The sequence below is a fragment of the Argiope bruennichi genome, chromosome 7 (assembly GCF_947563725.1).
Source record: "Argiope bruennichi chromosome 7, qqArgBrue1.1, whole genome shotgun sequence".
Taxonomy (NCBI): Eukaryota; Metazoa; Arthropoda; class Arachnida; order Araneae; family Araneidae; genus Argiope; species Argiope bruennichi.
Window position 1 is genome coordinate 86820232 of NC_079157.1, and position 15831 is coordinate 86836062.

Below are 15831 nucleotides of genomic sequence, written 5' to 3' on the forward strand. Positions count from 1 at the left end.
ATTTATTTATTGCTTTCTCGTATAGGTACTATAAAAAAAGTACAGTAATCGTCAAAAAATTCAAACTCGAGATTTTGACGAATCTCGATGTTTTAGACCTCACTGAATTCGAAGAGCATATCTTTGTAAAACGTCTGCCCGTCTGTCTGTCTGTGACAAAGATAACTCAAAATCACTTTTGACTAGATGGTTGAAATTTGGTATACGATCTTTACACCAAATTTATAAATTTTTATCAATGCACGAGTAAAATCTTTTTAATAGACATCCGACTGTTCGAATATAAATTAATGCGATAATTACAAAATAAGAAAGCTAGATAGATAAAATTTCGTACACGGATTTAAAATCTATGCTGTAGATGCCTATCAAATTTTGAGCCAAATCCAACAAAGGGTTGACTATCTGTCCATCTGTACTTTCAGAAATAAATAAACGCGATAATTCAAAACCGCAATGATTTAAATATATTGTTACGAATCTCTGATGCTGCTTCCCAGCATAGTTGGTTCCATCATCAGAATGACCGTTTTACAGTCATCTGTATTGGACGGAGTCCGGGTGTCGAGTCGGAGGTCCCAGAGCTTGGCGACAAACTTGGTGGCCATTTGGCGACTTGGCGACTTTGGCGCCAAAATAGATTATACCCGAAACATCGAGAATTTTCCCGATCCATCCATTAGGAACCGAGATACGCCTCGAACGTTCCTGATTGGTTGAGAGGCTTCTAGCCCCGCCTCCTGAGACCTATAAAAGGAGGCAGTCTGCAGCTGCCAGGGCAGAGTAGTCGGAATCGATGCTAAAGAACTGACCTTCCAGAGATTAGCCACCGGCTTAGGTGCTGAATTAAGCTGTGTGCTACGGTCTGAAGTAGAGTCTCGTTGTATGCTGCTGTGTGCACGTTTCAGCTTGAAGATAATTGCCTTCTCTATGCTGTAAATAGTTGTCGTCTTTGTGCTGTCCTGTCCTGTCTTCGTGTAAATAAACGTAGTTGTTTTATTTTCTATTGCCGCCTGCTGATTGAGCGTTCTCCACACCATATAACTTCCACTATCCAAACGAACCCGGAAATTTCGTAACAATATCAAATTTGGTATGGAATTTTGTGGCTGTAAGTGCTGTTTTGTGTCAAATCTTTGTTTCAATCGGTTTAGAAAAACATGTCTAAAGCACAAATTCGATTTATGGAACTATTAAAGGCATGCAGGGATGACAGGACACATTAAAAAAAAAAAGGCTAAATTCCCACTAGAAGTTAATGTTTCATAGCTATTCTTTGTCAGTGCAAGGCATTCTCTGGCATGACAAGCTTATTAGTTAGTATGTGAGAAAGAACCACTTCGGTTGGTTTCGTTATTTTGTTCTTTATTTATCCTAGCGGTTTGTACGGTGAAATCTGAATCACCTAATCCTAATATATCCTACAATTTACCGAATAATATTTCAGACTGTTTGCTGTATGTATGAAAATCTAAGCAAAATGAAAGAATGCATTAATATTTTATTAATGACCAGCTGGTACCCGACGCGTTGCTGCCGCAGAAGAAATAATTTTGAAAATATCGTTTGAAATTATAAATAGCTATCTTGTTTAATTAGGAATAATAGAAATGATATTTATCTTCTTGTCGACAATGTATAAATTCACTGAAACTGAATGATATATAAAGGAGAAATATAAATAATATTTATTCTCTTTTGTTGTTGTTGTTGTATTATCCTAGTGCTTTCGGGAAGACAATATTTTTTGTTTCTCTGACTTCAACAAAAACAAATAAATTTTTTGGCAATTCGACTCGTGAGCATCCAACTTATAGCTGGTCATGTGAAAAACATGGATTTTCTAGGTTCAATCCGCACTTGAAATGATTGACCTTGAGCCTTGTTGATGGTCATTGGGAATGTAAGTCGAATGGGAAACTGCAGCCGTTTGAAATCAAAGGACATGTCGTTGGGAATAATTGGAATGCGTGGAATGAGCACATCTTCTCCATTAGATTTCCTGTTAAGAATAGTTGCCCCGCTTCTTGCTGCATGTTGGTCTTCTGATTCTGAAGCACGTGAATTTGAAAATCGTAAACGATCTACTTCATTGCTCACTTGTCGTTCCTCGTTTAATTGAGAAGCTCGAATTTTCTTATTTCTACGTGCTGCGCTAGTAGATCTACTAAGTGACGAACGTTTGTGAATTCACCGAATAAATAGAAAAATTGCTGTTATTACTGGAAAATTCCCATTATATATAACTTACCTTGATCGGTATCGATAATAATAATCCTATTTTGTATGTGTGAGATAAACTCTGAATAATATATGCGTTTCGCCGGAGTCAAAATATTCACCCATTGAATGACAATATCTTGTACAGATGACTATTCATTAACGAAAAGCAAAAAAATTAATATTTCGATCGCTTGCACTTAATATTAATAATCGCTTGCACTTAATATTTTCGATTTCATTTTACTCACTTTGATTGACATTGACGACAATAATTTTATTTTATTTATATACTAGCCACCTTTGGCGACCAGCCGGTTCGCCAATCTTAATGCACGTTAAAATTTTAATAATTAAATATTTTATGGAACTCCCATTTTAATTGCTTCTTCATTAAAATAGTTTAAAACTTCAAATTTTAATAGTCATATAATTCACTCATAATATTATAAAGGCCTTCAGCCATTACGTAATATGTATCTCTCTCATTTTCTGTTAGCTCCCGTAGAATTTATGCTTTACATTAATATGGAAATGATTAAACTGCAATAAATATAATAATATTTTTTTTACTGAAACGAAGCATTTTTTTTAAATATGAGTACTGAAAACAGAGTCACTGAGTATTTAAACCATATGAGCACTAAAGAATACTTTTCTTAATTTATTTAATATCTCAAGAAGTTTTCAACAAAATTTTCTCAGATTCATCATGAACAGATCGATTCATTAACAATGTTTAGTTTTAAATGCATTAAACACTAAAAAAATAAACAGAATCGTTTGAAATAATCTGTCGAAAATATATTAAACCTTCAAAACCAAGTCCGTATCTGTTGAAAATAGTTGTCAACAATCAGAACACAATGCGAATGCGTAAATTTTCAACGCCAATTATGGTAACGCGTGTATTTTCTATTCCAGTTGGGGTAACGCTATGCAGATTAGAAATGTTTAATTTCCTTTATTCTGTTTTATTTTAATTCAAAAGTACTTCAGAATGAATCTGAAAGATCGATTCATTAACAATGTTTAATTTTAAATGCATCAAACGTTAAGAAAATAAACAGAATCCTTTGAAATAATCTGCCGAAATTTTCTTAAGCCTATCCTCTCTAGTGTGGGGAAAAAAAACTGCCGCCTTACTCATTTGGCGGTGGGGAAATGAAAAAATATTTTTGGTGGGAAAGTTAGTTTTTAATTAATAATTAAACTTCTAATTAAAAATACAAAAAAGAGACCCTGGGTGCACATTCCCGACCTCCAAGGTATGCATGTGCCAAATTTGGTAGCTGTAGGTCGAACGGTCTGGCCTGTAGAGCGCCATCATACACACACACACACACACATTGAGCTTTATGTAAGTATGTGAGATTAACTCCGAGTGACATGTGCCGTTTGTCTTTTGTCAATTTTAAAATAATGTTGAATAATAGAAACGTATGAAACGATTTGTTTGTAAATTTTAGTGTGTTCAAAATAAATACTAATAATTGTACTAGGCCTTTGCGCAAGTGAAAACAATAAGTTGGCAAAGTTTTATCGCAGACTGCTGGACGGCATGGCAGCGTATAAAATACGAACAAACCAAAATTTATTTTTATATATTAGCAGATATGAATTCGGAAAATATCTTAACAAAATTGCTTCATAATTCATTTTTTTCCCCCAGTATTCATTTTTAAGATGTTCATTTTTGTTGCAGATTAAAAAGTGAATTTATTGGGAATTTTACATTTTATTTCATAATGAAATTTAGATTCATCAATTATGATGAATCATTACTGAATTTCTATTTAAATATAGGTAGTGTTATTAAGGAAATTTTTAATCAAGCTATATAAATATTTATCTAAAAGCTAATGTCTTTGGGGACACTTAATTATTTTTTTTTCATTTAAATCAGTGATGTTTAACTTGATTAACTATTTTTTTTTTCAGTTATGTTTAACTTGATTGTTATGATTCACTCCAAAAAGCACTTATTTAAGCCTCAAATAACGATAAACATAAAAGTCCTGTTATTTTAACAGCTCGCTTTACATTTATTCTGTATTGTTACATAATACTTCATCGAAAGGCCGAGTTCCATAACATTAAAATTCCATCAAAAATGATTGTAATTTGTTACAAATTGCTCGTTGTCTTTTGAGATAATATAATTTCTCTTGCAAACTATACAAATAATTAACAGAATATTTTCTTCTTAGCTTTCAGCTATCCTAAAAAATCTTTTATTAAATACTAGCCGCCTTTGGCGACCAGCCGGTTCGTCAATCGTAATGTTCGTTTAAATTTTAATAATTAAATATTTTACGCAATTCCTATTTTAATAGATTCTTTATCAAAATATTTTAAAACTTCAAATTTTGATAGTCATATAATTTACTCATAATATTATAAAGGCCTTCAGTCATAACGTGATATGTATCTCTCCAATTTTCGGTTACCTCCCGTAGAATTTATGTTTTAAATTAAAGTGGAAAGAATTAATCTGCAATTAATATAATAATATTTTTTACTGAAACAAAGCATTTTTTTTATAATATGATTATTGATAACAGAGTCACTGAGCGTTTAAACTATATGGGCACTAAAGAATATCTTTCTTAATTTATGTAATATCTCAAGAATTTGTCAACAAAATTTTCTCAACTTCATCATGAACTGATCGATTCATTAACAATGTTTAATTTTAAATGCATCAAACACTAAGAAAATAAAATGAATCGTTTAAAATAATCGGTCGAAAACAGATTTAAAAAAATTACTTAAAAAACGATGTGCTTAAAACTATAAGCATATACAAAAAATATATAACTAACATAAATACAATTAAATGTTTGATAAGAGAATGCAAACGGCTTGGATTATATTGAAGCAATAAAGTCTACTGTCAAAAATTACGCAAAAAAAAAAAAAATCAAAATTTAGAAGAAAAGACTGCTATACTAATTATTTTAAAAAGATTGAAAAGATATTTTTAAAATGGTGAAAAATTAGTCTTGTGTTATAAAATTTTCGTAACTTATGATAGAAAAATGTTAAATCTCGCTTAAATTAAAAACCCGCTTAATAAATTAAAATTTTTTAAAATTGCTTCTAGGTGCGCATTTCTATCTTCTAATCCATTTTCAACCAACATCAATAATTGATGTTTATGGAATTTCTCACTCCATTTCTAAAAAAACATTGAGGAATCCTTTTTTTCCATGGTATGAGGTTTTTTGCATGGTATTCCTTTCTCTGAACTAGACCTGTCTGAATCAGCTTAAATAGACAGCTTACCTGCTCGATCTGTCTCAAAATCTACTGAATAAACATTAACGACTTTTACATGAGATTGAATTATAGTTGCAAAATGGAAAGAAAAACACGGACTTGAGTGTCAAAGACAGAATTGAAATTCTTAACAAGTATGAAAATTTACCAAAAATGAGTCATCTTTTTGCTACATCACAACGGCAACTTTCATAACCTCTTCTTCATAAAATTTTGGAAAATTGTAATTTTTTTTTCAAATTAATACTGAGAAATATGCTTTGATGATTCCCCCGGCGACAAATGTGTTGAAGTTAATACCCTTTAATACCAAAATAAGTCAAGCATTTGATAATTTGAAATCTTGCGTGTAACATCATTTAACAAATTTAAAAAACAATAAGAATATAATTGGACTGTTAAGAAATAATTGTTGATAAACAATAACTAAAGAATTTTTTAATTATTTTTAAATAAATTATAGAAAGCCTGAGATAAGTGTTTTTTTTTCTTTTATATTAATGTGATTAAAATATAGCTGATTTTATCCAATTCGGTTAATTTAATCAATAGATTAATTCCAGGAAAGTCCCGACACGTTAAGCAGCAATTATTATAAATTCCTTAAAATCTGATAAGCATTCTTTGACAAATGCCAGATATTACCAATATATATTGCCGATTTAATTTTATTGTAAAGTAGCAATAAAAAGTAAATATAAAAATGTTTATAAAATTCGTTTAACTGAATGAATCAAACGTCAGCTGTAATTTCGAATCATCAGCAAAAAATAATCCAATATGCATGAAGGAATATAGGAGAGCGATTAAATTACATTTACTCGCATTTTTGCAATACCACTGGTTAATATTTAAATAGTTTTCTACATATACAAATGATTTTGCAAATTCTTATTTCTATAACTAGTTTCAATACATATACAAATGAATCGCTTTACCATAATTTCAGAATTATTTCTCCTTATTATTTAACTTTATTGTTGACTAGCCGCCTTTGGCGACCGGTTTGCCGATCTCAATGCTCGTTAAAATTTTCAGTTAAATATTTTATGTTACTTGTCATTAATAGCTTCTTCATCAAAATATTTTTAGGCTTAAAATTTTGATAGTCATATAATTCACTCATACTATTAAAAAGATCTTAAGCCATGATGTACTATGTATCTTTCTAATTTTCTGTCAGCTCCTGTAAAATTTGAACTTTAAGTTAAAGTGGAAATGATTAAATTACAATCAATATAAAAACAATTTTTCCCGACTCCAGGCATTTTTTTAAATATGAGTACTGAAAACAGAATCGTTTAGTATTTAAGTTCTACGTGCACTACAGAAAAATTTTCATAATTTACATAGCATCTTAAGAATTATTCTTTAACAATTTTTCAGATTCGTCATAAAACTTAATTTTTAGTTTTACTTTCAAAAGGATTTAAATGACAACATTATTAACATTATTATTAAAAATATTTTATTTTGTTTTGATCCATAAATATACTTTAAAAAATATGAAATTTAAATTTTATACAGTCTTTTGGTTCTAGGGCGTTCTAGTTACAGTGAAATACTCTTGACACTGCAACTTTTAAGTAAGTGAATGAACGTTACTATCTTCTGCTATCAAACATGACTGATTTATGAATTTTTGAATAGAATAGTTTACAGCAATCAACATTTTTATATCTTTACCCAATCAGTCTTGTGAAACCCTGGGCGCTGATTGGGGTATCATCTTTTAGACGGTTAATGAAGTGGTCTAAAATCGTCCATTTTTATTGAATAGTGTTACTCAACTATCCATAAATCAGTCAGCATTAGTGACTGATTTTGTTGATGGGAAGAATACACTTTTTATTTAAAATATTAGCATCTCAAGAATATTTTGTTAAATATGATTCACAGAGAAAAGGATCTAGATAAATGTTAAAATTCGTCATTTATTAGAGCATTAATAGATTCAAGTTACATATAGTATAATTATTTGCTTCATTTATATCATTTTAATACATGTATTTCTATTATTAAGGGTTTACAAACTAGCCCTTGGGCCTTGAATTGAAAGGATATATATTAAGCCATGTTTAACTTAAATAAAGCTGATTTAATGAATTAATAAAATACATATTGTGAAAGATCATAGAAATCTTTTCTTTGTAATTAATTTTTTTAAACAAAATCCTATTTCATATTTATTTCATTTCATACAGACACGTGCAGAAAATTACATTTATGCTTAATTTGCAATAAGAATTGATTTATTTTTTAATTTGAGCTTGTGTCAATATGTTGGCAACACTTTGATAAAAACTAATTTTTTTCCCATTGAAGCTTAACGTGCTTGTGCAAGTTAATTTTTATTTTTATTTTGTACGAATTAAGTTGTTGAAAAATATAATTAAATTATTTTTTAAAAAATTCATTAAAATAGAAATTTAATTTGCTTTTTAAAACATTAATATCATTAAAAAGAGAATTTGTTTGATCTTCAACATGATGTAAAAATAAATTTTGTGCTATATTATTTTCGGATGTTATAGCGGAAGAACGTCAAAATTCGCTTAATTTTTTATTAATTAAAATTCGAAAAAATTGCTCCGAAAAATTGCTCCGATTGCTGCTTCCTGACCTCCAAAGGATGTATGTGCCAAATCAGGTAGCTGTGGGTCAAACCTCTCAGAGTGAAGCATTGAAAAATTTTGGAAATCATTGTGTTGATATGACTCAAAAATGGTGACTAGAATTCCTAGGTAATCTTGAATAATGATTAGGTTAAACGCATAACATTATCACTCGACAAGAAAAAAAAACTCCTACCACAACTTCTGAATTTTTTTAGAAGAAAATTAAACTGATTTTTTTTTCTATCATATAAGATTATCATCATTCGCTATAAAGAATATAGTGGATTTTTTATTTCACGTCTGAAATATATATTCTTAAGAAAATTTGTACCAAATTCATATATACATAGCTGAAATATATGTAAGTATTATAAAGCATTTAAAAATTTATAAACAAAAAAGTGTGTAAGAAAAGGTGTTATATAAAAATAATTCTTAAAAACACAAGATATTTAGAAAAATAATTCTTTAAAAAGGATACTTACCTTCATTTACAATTTCTCTCTTTTATTATTGACTAATCACTTTTTTTTATCATTTCAGAATTTATTTTCAATTATTTTTCTGTAATATTTTCTTCTTATTTTTATTTCATTATTACCCAAGTAAATAACATACTGGAATTTGAACCTTATGAATTTAATTATGAAATTAAATGAGAATTCTAGCGAAAAGAGTTTTATTCCATAAAACTTAAATCAAAAATCGTTTGCAACATAAAAAATATAATTTGCAATTTAATCCACGAATGAATGTTGATCGCTTTTTCACCCGAAATAAACAAGTAAAAAGAAACAGCTGGGTGAAAGAAAATCTTAATGTAGTTTAACAAATTCTATTGCGTGCATTAAAAGTAACAAAATTATATGCTTTTACAGCTACTTTTATAATAGGGCCATATTATTTTTAAGGAGCGCCGAACTAAATAGATGTTTCATAAATGAAATCATATATCGCATGATATCACAGTATATCATGCGATAGTGATTTAAAAGAAAATAAACCGTGGCGTTGTGCTACTCAAAAATTTCACATAAAAGCTTCATATGCAATAAATATAACCAAATTCGAATCTCGGAATCCAGAAAGAATTTTTTTAGTTAAGGTCTATGTAACTGTAAAATAATGACAATGACATTAGAAGATTAAATTCTGGTTCAAAAATATTGCGTAATTTTGCACAAAAACATTTTCCATAAATTAGAAAATAAAATAAATCCATTACAGAGTTGGAATTCAAACTTTTATGCAGAAAAAACATTCCAATAAAATTTATATTAACCCGATTGTTTTTTTAAATGTAAAAATTTTAGAGTAAGGAATAAAAAATTTAGAGTAAGAAATATATATATATATATATATATATATATATATATACAGTGGCTCAAAAAATTGAGAGTACACCTTACTTTTACTTGATAAATCCGACTTTCAATATAAATAACACATTACCGGGAAGTGCAAACATGTTTTTATTTTTACACATAATAAATGGTTTAATTTAGAGTAAAAATAAAGAAAAATCAACAAAAAACTTCTAAATTGAAAAGTTTCATAAGCATTTTAAATAAACATACGCAGAATTTTTCCTCAAAAAATTGAGAATACACCAATAAAATTTTTGCAATATCACGCATAGAAACAAAGTGTTACTATTAAATTGCATGTCTTTTGACTCTTATAATGGCCTCTAAACGTCATGGTACCGATTCGACCCATTTTTGGTGTATCTGAAGATATTTTATCCCATTCTTCTTGCACCACTTGTTTTAAATGGGTTTTGTTTCTAATTTTGTGTTTTTGGACCACTGCTTCGAGTGTGGCCCACAGATATTCAATGGTAATGATGTCGGGGTACTGTGGTGGTGTGTGTAACTGCTGTTTACAATGTAAAAGACACCATATTTTGATGTTATGTGCATTCTGTTTGGGGTTGTTGTCCTGCTAGAAAATGAATTTCCATCTAAACTCAAATTTTAACACTTTCCTTTAGATTGCAGCGACTATATGGTTCATCCAACTTGTTGCAGAAACTTTTCAAATCATAGGCAGAAGTGTAAGTGCTGAAACAGTGCTAAATGCCATTAGTCAAGCTGGATATAAAAGTCGCATTGTTAGAGAGAAAACGTTCATCAGCCTGCAAATTCAGAAAAAAAAAACATTTGAAGTTTGAAAAAACTTATTAATTGAAGACAATACCCTTTGGAAGAAAGCTATATTTAGTAATGAAAGAAAACTCAACATTTTTGGCAGTAACAGCTATCGTACTATATAGAGAAAACCTAATACTGCTTTGGATCCAAAACGTTTACGTCCTACAGTTAAACATAATGGTGACTCCGTCATGATTTGAGGTTGCATGGCTTCATCCGGGGTAGGAAATTTGATTTTATAGATGGCATTATAAACGATATGGTTTACTTGGATATACTTCGCAGCAATCTAAAGGAATGTGCTAAACATTTCGGTTTAGAGGGAACTTTCATTTTCCAGTAGGACAAAGGCCCCCCCCCCAAAAAAAAATGCACGTAAAGTCAAAATATGGTGTCTTTTCATTGTAAACAGCAGTTACACACACCACCACAGTACCCCGACATCATTACCATTGAATATCTGTGGGCCACACTCGAAGCAGTGGTCCAAAAACACAAAATTAGAAACAGAACCCTTTTAAAACAAGTGGTGCAAGAAGAATTTGGTAAAATATCTTCAGATTTCACCAAAATTTAGTCGATTCGGTATCACGATGTTTAAAAGCCATTATAAAAGCCAAAAGAGATGCAATTTAATAATGACACTTTGTTTCTATGCGTGATAGTGCAAAAATTTCATTGGTTTATTCTCAATTTTTTGAGGCAAAATTCTGCGTATGTTTATTTAAAATGCTTATGAATTTTTTCAGTTTAGAAATTTTTCATCGATTTTTCTTTATTTTTACTCTAAATTAAACCATTTGTTAGGTGTAAAAATAAAAACATGTTTGCACGTCCCGGTAATGTGTTATTTATATTGAAAGTCGGATTTATCAAGTAAAAGTAAGGTGTACTCTCAATTTTTTGAGCCACTGTATATATATATATATATATATATATATATATATATATAAAATCTATTTACAAAAACCACTATTACATGGTTGGTATGATGGTTAATACATAGTATATATATATGGATAGATAGATTTTAAATTAAAAAATGCACAATAATTTTCAAAAAATGTTTTTAATGCAATAACAAAATAATTTGTGGAGTAAAAAGTTTTTTAAATGTGGAAATAATAACAATTAAAAGAACTACAAAGAAATAATTGCTACATAATAATTCATCAAAATTATGATAAACACTTCATTGAAACATTTAATACAACAAATGTAATTAATTTTTTTCGGTTTCCGCAACACGCACAAATCGTATTACATGCTAGAGAAATTAGGTTTCATTGGAAGACATAGAACCTCCTCTATTTCCTTCAGAATCGGTAAACTTTAACTATATCAACCTTCTATATCGTGGATAATATAAATGAGTAAAATTTAATATTCTTTACTGAATTCTATTCAATATATTATTAATGAATTTTTATGATTGTGGAATTCAAGATTTCTATTTGTGACTTTAAACATTTTTCTGAAATAATTTATAAATTCTACATTTTTTCCCCTATTTTTAAAATTTTTTATGATTTTGTGGAACGTTTCGTAAATATGATATAGTCGAAATTGATAGAGTACTTTTTACATACAAACAATTTTTTATGTCACCTTTTATTAAAGCAATCTACACTTATGTCCATAAATTAAGGATAATGCAAGTTTAGGAAGAGAAAGAGTCAGAAGCAAAACAAATGTGACTTATTTGTAAAACCTATTTATTAAACAAAAGGTAAAGAGCAAAAAAGATGCTATATGTTTGATATCATTGATAAAATTGCGATTTTTTGCTCCCTGAAACAAATTACAAAAAAAAAAAAAAAAAAAAAAACTCAATTTACAAAAACTAATATTACATGGTTGGTATGATGGTTAATACATAGTATGTCTCCCAGACGATGCAATACAATCCGTACAACGCCTAGGCATGCTGAGTATCAAATTATGATTTGATCTTGGAGAATATTGCACCACTCATCAAGCAATGCCCTCCGAAGTTCCGGTAGGCATGTAGGAAGTGGTTGACGGGCTGCAACTCGTCGGCCAAGCATGTCCCACACATGCTCTACTGGATTCAAATCCGGTGAGAATGCTGGCCAGTCCATACGGGTGATATCCTCCGACTGAAGGCATTCGTTTACGATGTTTGCACGACGAGGACGGGCGTTGTCATCCATAAACACGAATTCTGCGCCCATGGCGCCCCGAAATATACATACATGTTGTTACAGAATGATGTCAAGATAGATTTGGTCTGTCATGGTTCCAATTTGAATATGCAGGTCAGTTCTGAAACCCAAAATAATTCCTCCCCAAACGAGCAATCCTGCACCACTGTAACGGTGTCTTTCAATGATGTTCTCTTGGTGGTAATGGGTACCTGGCGCTCTCCATACGAAAGTCCGGAGAGAATAAGACTGCAAGCTAAACCTGGACTCGTCGGAAAACATCACACAAGCCCGCTGCTGCGGTGTCCATAATTCATATTCTCTACTCCAGGCTAAACCACAGGCGACAGTGAGTTGTAGTAAGTAAAACACATCTGACAGGCCTATGAGCATATAGACCAATCTGCTCTAAGCATCTGTACACGGTCTTATTTGAAACTGTCGTACCAGTGGCTGAAGAGAGCTGACGAGACAGGTCTGATACTGTGCTCCGTCTGTTTCTTTTGGCAGTAACTGCCAAATATCGGTTCTCATTCGGCGTTGTAACTCGGGGGGCGACCTGTGCTGTAACGTCTACTCACATTACCATCATCTTGAAATCGTTGCCAAAGCCTGGAGATGACAATCTGAGCGATTCCAAGTTCCAGCTGGGTACGCCCACATTCCAGACGGCCGATAATTCTACCACGTAAAAAAATCATCCGAATGCGTCCTTTGTGTCATAACTATGCGGTTATTGCACTGAAAGGCTTATAAAGCGCTTGCGAACAATTTTACTTCTTTTCCTATATTCCTTATACATCACTCTCTTACACTCTCATCATTGTGGCGTACTATTGGTGCCATTTGATGGGTTCCTGCAATTTGCATATGATTTTTGAGGATATGTGTGGTCATTTTACGGGTGATATATGTATTTTAGAGTTTGATTTCCTCATGACTCTGAATTATCCTGAATTTAGGGACATAAGTGTATTATGTTTTAATGAATTAAAAATTAAAAAAAAAGAAGAAAGAAAATAGACTGTTAGCCAGTGTTCTTTCAATCGAAGTCAGAATGCATGATAAATATTTCAAACATAATATAGTTACTCAACAACAGTTAACAAGTTAAACTTATAACAACTACAGTTTTATTCATTTTACAACAATTTATTTACCTAATTAATATTTGAATTTCAATTCCAGAATTTTTTATATTTTAAATATAATATTATTTACATCTTTCATTCTGTTAAACATTCTGCCTTTTAAATATTTTTTTTAATAATTTGTTGTGTTTTTATATATTTATATATGTAGTGACGAGCGCTTGTTGGCGAGCGCCATCTGCTGGTTGTTAGACGGAGTTGACGCTGGTTAGACGGGGAGCAGATCAGACGGATCTGGACGAGAGTAAAGACGTGTCAGATCAGACGGATCTGGACGAAGTAAAGACGAGACTAGACGAGACGAGACGCGACGTATTCGACGAAATCTACTGAATGTTCAATTCTTTTATGTTAATGTATATATATCCTAAATGTCCTAATCGTCCTAAATGTAATTAAATGTGCGTTCTAAAATAGTAGTGATTTCTGAGTCCTACAAATATGGGGGTTCGGCCGAGATATTAATGAAGAGCCAAACAGGAGTGAAATTTGACGTAGAGCAATTTGACGTGCTACAATAAACCTTTTGGATACCAACTCCTTGTGGACTGACGCAGTGTGGATCGACGTTGAAGAAATTGTGAGTACAATTTTGATTTATTCTCAAGTATGGCATTTCTTACACGAGCACGAAAGGGCGACTTACTAACTTTAGTAGACGAATTAGAACTAACGGCACCACAGGATGCCAAAGTGCGACAGTTAGTTACAATGATAACAAAGTCGAAAGACTATGACGAAAAGTTCGTAAAAGATTTACTTTTAACTATCACTCAGGAGCGCGAAAGGTTAGATGCTGAAAAGGCCAAAGCCGAAAAGGCTAAGGCAGAAGCCGAAAAGAATGAGCGTGAATATACTTTGAAAAAGTTAGAACTTGAGTTAAAAAGTAGAGAAAATACTTTAACTGCATCAGATATGCCTAAGACTGATATATTAAAATTGCTAAAGAATTATGATAATAGCGGAGACATAAGTGTTTACCTTTCGTTATTTGAGAAACAAATAAGTAGGGCTAACATTGCAAAAGAAAACTGGATTTCTTATTTACTCGGGTTATTACCATTGGATATAGTCAATTTAATTGCTCGCGAACCTGATCCATCAGCTAATGACTATGATTACATAAAAAAACTGTTGCTTAAAAGATTTAAATTAACTTCCGAGCAACTCAGGCAGAAGTTCTTTACTCACAAACGAGATTCTTCTTCATCATGGCGGGATTTCGGTTTTGAACTAAATAACTTTTTTGAGGAATGGATAAATTGTTTAGAAATAACCGATTTTGAAGATTTAAAGCAGCTAATGGTCGTTGACCAGTTAAAGAGTAAAATACCAAATGACGTACGCGATCATTTCCTCGACGATTTACCCAAAATAAAGAAAGTAGAAGATTTGGTTAATAAACTGGACGAATATGAAGCTGCACGAAGTCACCTTAAAAAGGAAACAAACAGAAATTGGCGTGTTTCCGAAAACAGAAGTAAATTTGATATCGCGAAAGAAGCTAAAAATTCACCATTGCCGTTCGTTCGTGCTCAAAAGAATTATGCTGATGATAATTACTATAACAAGAGTAATAATAAATGTTTTAATTGTAATGAGACTGGCCATAAATCAACTAATTGCAAGTTTAAAAACAAAGGATTGAAATGTTTCCAATGTGGTAACTTTGGCCACAAAGCCAGTAACTGCCCGCAAAGAGATTTTAAAGTGTCTCTCTCTAATAAAGTATATACTCGTAACTCTCCAAAAACTGTAAATAAGCTTAGTAAAAATGTTGAAATAAATGGTGTAAATTGTGATGCATTAATTGATACTGGAAGTGATATTACTATGATTAATTATGATTTTTATTTGAAAATTGGTAAACCTAATTTAACGACTGATAATGTGAAATTAGCTGGTATAAGTGGAGATAGCATTACTCCTCTAGGTTTTTTTTATTGTGATATATTAATTGATGAATATGTAATATCAACTAATGTGTATGTGTTAGAAATAATGCCGAACGAAATAATCATCGGCATGGACGTATTAAATAACCTAAGCTTTTCATTCCAAGAAAATCAAATTATCATTCATGAAAAAAGAGCCCAAATAAATTACACCCGGCTGGTGAGAAACGAGGTCAAGGTCGTATCACTACGTTCCTCGGAGCTGAAAAGAGACAGTCAGGCACCTATTTTTGCTGAGACTGGCAATAAAATAAATACACATCCTCTCCCATACTTCATTCATTTAA